This window comes from Haplochromis burtoni, unplaced genomic scaffold (assembly GCF_018398535.1).
Source record: "Haplochromis burtoni strain Fernald_Lab_line unplaced genomic scaffold, NCSU_Asbu1 Contig_399, whole genome shotgun sequence".
Lineage (NCBI taxonomy): Eukaryota > Metazoa > Chordata > Actinopteri > Cichliformes > Cichlidae > Haplochromis > Haplochromis burtoni.
In genome coordinates this window covers 240,539-246,522 of record NW_024582760.1, presented here as the reverse complement: position 1 = coordinate 246,522, position 5,984 = coordinate 240,539, and the positions used below count along the sequence as shown (strand labels likewise).

The 5,984-nt window shown below is 39.8% G+C and overlaps 1 long non-coding RNA gene across 1 annotated transcript; it reads left to right on the top strand.

Annotated features, from left to right (window-relative positions):
* The first annotated feature begins 962 nt into the window (after positions 1–962).
* On the top strand, positions 963–4,272 carry LOC102302804. The gene is made up of 3 exons (XR_317168.2): positions 963–1,183; positions 1,656–1,728; positions 2,077–4,272. It is a non-coding gene; the product is annotated as an uncharacterized LOC102302804 (long non-coding RNA).
* Positions 4,273–5,984: the final 1,712 nt, after the last annotated feature.

The following is a 5,984-nucleotide window of genomic DNA, read 5'->3' as shown; positions in this document are numbered from 1 at the left end:
GAGTTGTTAGGTGTGGATAATTAGATTATAGTTTATTGCAATAGCAAGTTGTGCCTTGTTCTCACATAGACAGCAAGTGGAGAGTGATATATGAAAAGATGGGATGGAAGGAAGAAGAGAAGCAAAGAGTGAATCACAGGCAGAGCCTAAATTATTTCTCACAGTTTTTTGTTGCCTTATGGTTCCAAGCGCTGTCACCAATCTTTGCATTTTGTTATTATCTCATGACACTTGTTTAATCAGCTACCATCTCTCCTATGGACTTTTTAATGTCTACAGTCTCAGATCAACACAGCCCTGCCCTTCCCATATTAGATTCTTTAAACCTCTCTGCATGGCCCTGGATTTATTGACTCTCAAACCCAAAAGTCTGCTTTTGATTTCAGTAAATGCAACAGGATGCAGTCTTGCCTGTCCTGAGATTTGTAGAGAATAAAAGAGGATGTCGTGCAGCAAAGCAGAAAGAAAAAATAGATCTGTCAGTAGGCAGTTATAAAACATAATTCAATTCAGTTTTTTACATAGCTCCAAATCACATCAACAATATTAAATGAAATTTTGTTTTTCAGTGGTGGAATATTAAGTACTTAACTAAGTACATTTACTCTATACTGTACTGATAAAGAGTAATTCACAGGTAGCCTGTTTTACTTGAACCTTTGGCCTCCCCTTCATGCCTCTTTCTATTGTTGCTTTACTACATTTTATAATTTACTTCATTATCTGACGGTTTTTTATTATTTTTGGACTTTTGTATGTAAAACTTACAAATAAGTCACCCAGCTGTGCGTACAGTACAACTGAAATTATTAGAGGTTCATCAATTTTTGTTTTTTGTTTTTAGACAAAATAAAGAACTAGACAGAGTCATACAAATGCCCTCAAAATTTAAAATAAAAGCATATGAAATGGTCATTTTTATTTGTTTTATTTCATTATTAAAATATGTTGCAGCAAAACAGACAAAAGGCAGTCTCCCTGTAGCAGAAGGATAAAATGATATGGTTTGAAAATACCTTGTCACTGCTTTCCTCCTCCCTTCGCACAGATCAACATGCTTGGGCGTGGAGCACATCGTTTTTCTGGAATATTTTGAGCAAGCCTGGATGCAGCTGCAGAAGCTTCAGTTTAACAGATTATTGTTGCCATTGCTGTGATTCTTAGATGTAATACACTGATTTTGGTGAGTAAATGTTTTCTTTTATTCAAACTTTTTTTTGTGCCTTCCTCAGTAAATCAAGGGGGCGTGGCCTGACGCCTGTCACTCACTGCTCTATGAAGATGAATGGCAGATGATGCTGCGGAGCACGGGCTGTGAAAAATAAGCCCATGTAGCTAAATCCTGTGTTTTTCTTTTTTTCGTTTTTACTATTTGGTGTTGTTGCTGCACTTCGTCACGCCAGCATTTAAGCAATCTGTTCTAAGATGATTTTATATTTATATACAATTATTATTATTGCTATTAAAAAGGATACCAGCCCATTCATACCGGCTGTCCCTGTTACTATATGTGCTAGTCTAATTTGGTTGTATGAGGTCTACATTGACTTTCTGTGTTTTTATAATGCTTGCACAGCCATTAAGGACCAAATCAGCTTCTAAATAATTTCCTGTTTTTTCTCCCCCTACTTGCTTCTTACTGTCTTTGAGAACAGCACTCCCCACATATAATCGAACTCTTACAAGTCTAGAAAAGGAGCTGTTGGACAGAAAGACTTCAACTGAGTGGTAAGTATTTTGGTTTTCCAGTTTATTAGTAATAATCAGTGTCATTTATATTAATCATGCTGAACTAATCATACTTTAGATCAACCAGTTCATCTGCGCTTTGGTTTGAGGAAGTTGTTTCTTTACTGATCTTTTCCTGTCTTCTGTTATTAGAGATATGACCGCTCTATGCTGTTGCTGTTTATTTACGCAGCATGTCTTGTAGAATTTACTGGAGTAAATACAAACAACAGTTTGTGGGATATCATCTTTCAAGAAATGCAGACCAAACTTAGTTTAGAGAGTCCTGCAGATCATCAGAATGAAAAGTTTTTAAAAATCTGCTTTCATGACATTATTGTGTTTCAGGTGGTGCTCAGGGCTGTCTAGACTGACAAGAGGGACATTGAATGTCATCTCTCCGCTGGGTAGGGAGCCTGAACTAGTGTGTGTGGTTGAGAGATACTCAGTTGTTAGCTGAGTTTTCTACTAATCTCCAGCTGGGGGTGAGTTGGACCAGGTGGCAGGGGAGCATGATGGACAGACCTAGAACCCGACAGCATTCTAAGGGAGGCTGGAGACATTAGTCGGAAAAGACAATGTTGAGGCTACAGCAAGATGGTTGGTGGCTGTGTTGGTGGTAATCACCATTAAGCTGAAGAGCGGTCCTGTTGGACTTGGTTAGCCATGAGGTGGTGGCCTCAGGCACTCACAGCGTTTCATAGCTGAGTGTGGAGTGGCAAGAATGAGATTTACCAAATCTGTGGCCACGGTCCTCAGCTGGAAAAGGGTGGAGTGCCCACTCTGCATCAGGGATAAGTTGCTGCCCCACAAGGAGGCAGCTGCAGTGAAGATATCAGTCCTTCGTGATGAAGAGTCATTCAAGAGGGGCTCAGAGTAGAGCTGCTACTCGTCCACATCGAAAGGAGCCAGTTTGGGCATCTGAGAAGGATGCCTCCATGGTGAGGTGTTCTGGGCATGCCCCAGGACTGGGACATGATGGAATCCCCCTGTTTAAGCTGGAAGAGGTGGTCGGGCAGAGGGAGGTCTGGGATTCTCTGTGGATAAGTTTATATCAAATTTAGTAGTTTCTGGTAATAGTGTAATAATGCAGACAGATTGTCTAATTTGACATATATTTTATAGCAAATTTAGAAAAAAATGTTTAGGAAAGCAAAGATGTTGATGTTCTAAAGAATAAGATTGTTTTCATGCAGGACACAGGAGCCCTGACTAACCCGTCACCAAACCGGTCAGGTCAAAGTTACAGGCAGCATAATGTTCTTCACTGCTTCTGCAGACCCTTTAACGTCTGTAACATGTATTCAGGGTGAACCTGCTCTTATCTGTAAAAAGCTCCAATTCTGCTATCCTATGGGGATTATTGGATGACAGTCATTCACACCAGTGTCCTGCTGGAGGTCATTTGCAGCTCTGACAGTGTTCAGCATTCAACACAGTCTCATGACAGTTTGTGAAACAGCGATGAGACATGTAATAAATATACTGATGCATTTCTGAATGCAGATTTTCCAGTCTTTTTGTTCTCAGAAATTTAAATTTGAAAAGGGTATTTCTCTTAATGTCTTTGTATTATTTTTTAATTAAATTATCGGTCACTGCGTTCTGTATGTCAGCATGGTAGATTTCTTTAGATTCCTAAATCCAGAATAAAAGTCCCTTGGCATACATGCTACAAGCACATCTGCCAAAGTTGTTTTAAGTTCACTAAAAAAAATCCCAAACACGGGTGCATTAACATTTTAAGATGAGCTGCAGGGGTTTACCTCTTTTCACTTCAATGATCAACAAAATATGTAATTTGCCCGGAGGGTGTTGGATGTTATACACAGATGCAAGAAGGGATTGTATTATGCATTCAGGTGTCACATAGGCTTTTTTTAGTGCTGTTTCCTTAAGGCTGATTTCATCCACAGGGCGATATGATTCACCTTTCAGGTACTAAATAACACCTTGTGGAATAACATGCGTGTTGTGTTCAGTTCTGCTCAAATATGAAGCTCTGTGACTGAGACACTAATCATTTAGAGTGTTAGAAAAAATGGTTTTATGTGAGTTTGAGAACTAAACAGTGCAAAATTCTTTAGTTTTATGTTCAGAAAACAGTTCTGGTTTCATAGAAACTTTCAGTGTACTTGCTGCTTAAGGTCAAAAGCATTTCAGCCTTAATGGAAAGTGTTTCTCTTTCCAGGCTGATCCAAGCATCCCAGACAAGGTACTAGGTGTCCACATCTTCTGATCGATGCTTACATCACTACTACTACCATTTACTGATAATAATAATAGCACTGATGATAATAATGATGAGGAGGGAAACTGTCAGTGGTCTGTGTTCATCCAGGTGGAGATGTGGATCTAAGTGCAGGACTCAGAGACGGAAATGTAACTGAAAACCTCTTTATTGCTGGCACCAAACATGAAAACACAAACTGGACCATACAGGCAGGATCTGAGGGTACGACGCAGCACTGAGCACAGGAAGACACAGGGCTAATATACACAGGGAGGTAATCAGGGAATGGAAGACAGGAGGGAGACACAGCTGGGAGAGATCAGGGCTAACGAGACAGGGAGAGCGAAGCTGGGCACACTAACATAAGACACAGACCTTCACAATAAAACAGGAAACCACACTTTACCAAGACATGGGCTAGACAGAAAGGCAGACTTGACACTGAACAAAACCTAATAATACAATAATAAACCCAGTATCACAAAGTAAACAGCATATAACTCATAATCCCGAGAAATACCATGAACATAAGAACTAATCCCTCACCAAGAATAAGACATATTTATAATCATAATCAAAGCAGCAGAGAATAAGAAATAATCCATAATGCAAAAATAAACCAAAACACAAGAAACTCAAAATGCTGGGTCGAACTGACCCAGGACCGTGACAGAAACAAACAAAAGGGGTGGGAGGGTGAGACCTAGAAAGGTAAGACTGGACCATGAGGATGGCTCAGCATGATCGTTATTAGGAGTACCATGTTGCATCAGTAAGGGAGTGGTAATTGATGGCCAGGCCAGTAGTGACTCTGTTCTTGTTCATTCTTTGAAACCATTCTTTGATTTTTATCATGTTGTAGTGTGCATATAGTGCACAACTATGCTGATCTAGATCACTTAGATCGCTTTGGATTGCCCCCAGACCCCAAGGAAAAAGGGGTCAGCTCTAAGAGAAATAAGCTCCCAGACCCTAAACAGGGAGACTGTTTATTACTGAGCTAGTCAATTGTTGAATCTATATTGGTGAGCTGGCCTACCTTCCCACAACACCTGCTCCTGGATGTTGCCACAACGGTCTAGGTCTAACCCACTCAGCTACACAACAATCAGCAATAACCCTCCACATCTTCTCGAGCTCTTCTCTGAGCCCTTGGTACTTCTCCAGCTTCTCATGTTCCTACTTCCTGATGTTGCTGTCATTCGGTATCGCCACATCTGTCACTGCAGCTGTCTTCCTCTGCTTGACCACCACTATGTCCGGTTGGTTAGCGATCACCAATTTGTCCGTCTGTATCTGGAAGTCCCACAGGATCGAAGCTCAGTCATTGTTGTTGGTGGCGTCTCCCATTTTGACCTCAGGACTTCCAGACCATACAGATGTTTTTGTGTACAATGTCGGCCACTTGGTTATGGCGTTCTATATATAATAATTGTATATTTATATATTATATATAGCATTCCATATAGAGAGAGATTATGCAATTATATGTTAAGGTGTAAATTTAGATACAGGTACTAATACAAATATTGTTTCTGATAATAGTAGTGATAGCAATAGTAATAATAATGCTTAGGATAGTGATAACAACAATCTTATTAATAAAAAAGAATATTAATAAGAACCTCTGATAAGATCTCAAACCGTTTTCTTGAACATGACAGTTTACTGAACTCAGAAGGCCTCCACAGTCACCTGATCTCAATCTCCGAGAGCTCTGTTGGGCTATGGGGGAACAACAGATTGGCATCATGGATGTGCAACTGTGTGACGCTATCATATCAATATGGACCAAAGTTTTGCAGCTTGGTGAATCTTGTGCCATGAAGAGTTACAGCAGTTCTGAAGGCAAAAGTTGTCCAACCTTATACTAACAAGTGGTACCTAATAATGTGTCTGATGAGTGCATATTATAGAGAGGATAACCTCACAAAGATGAATAGTGCGTAAAAAGGAAGTAGAGACAGTAGACAGTAGATTTTAAAAGTAAGTAGATAATATATATATTTTTGGCTTATGCATG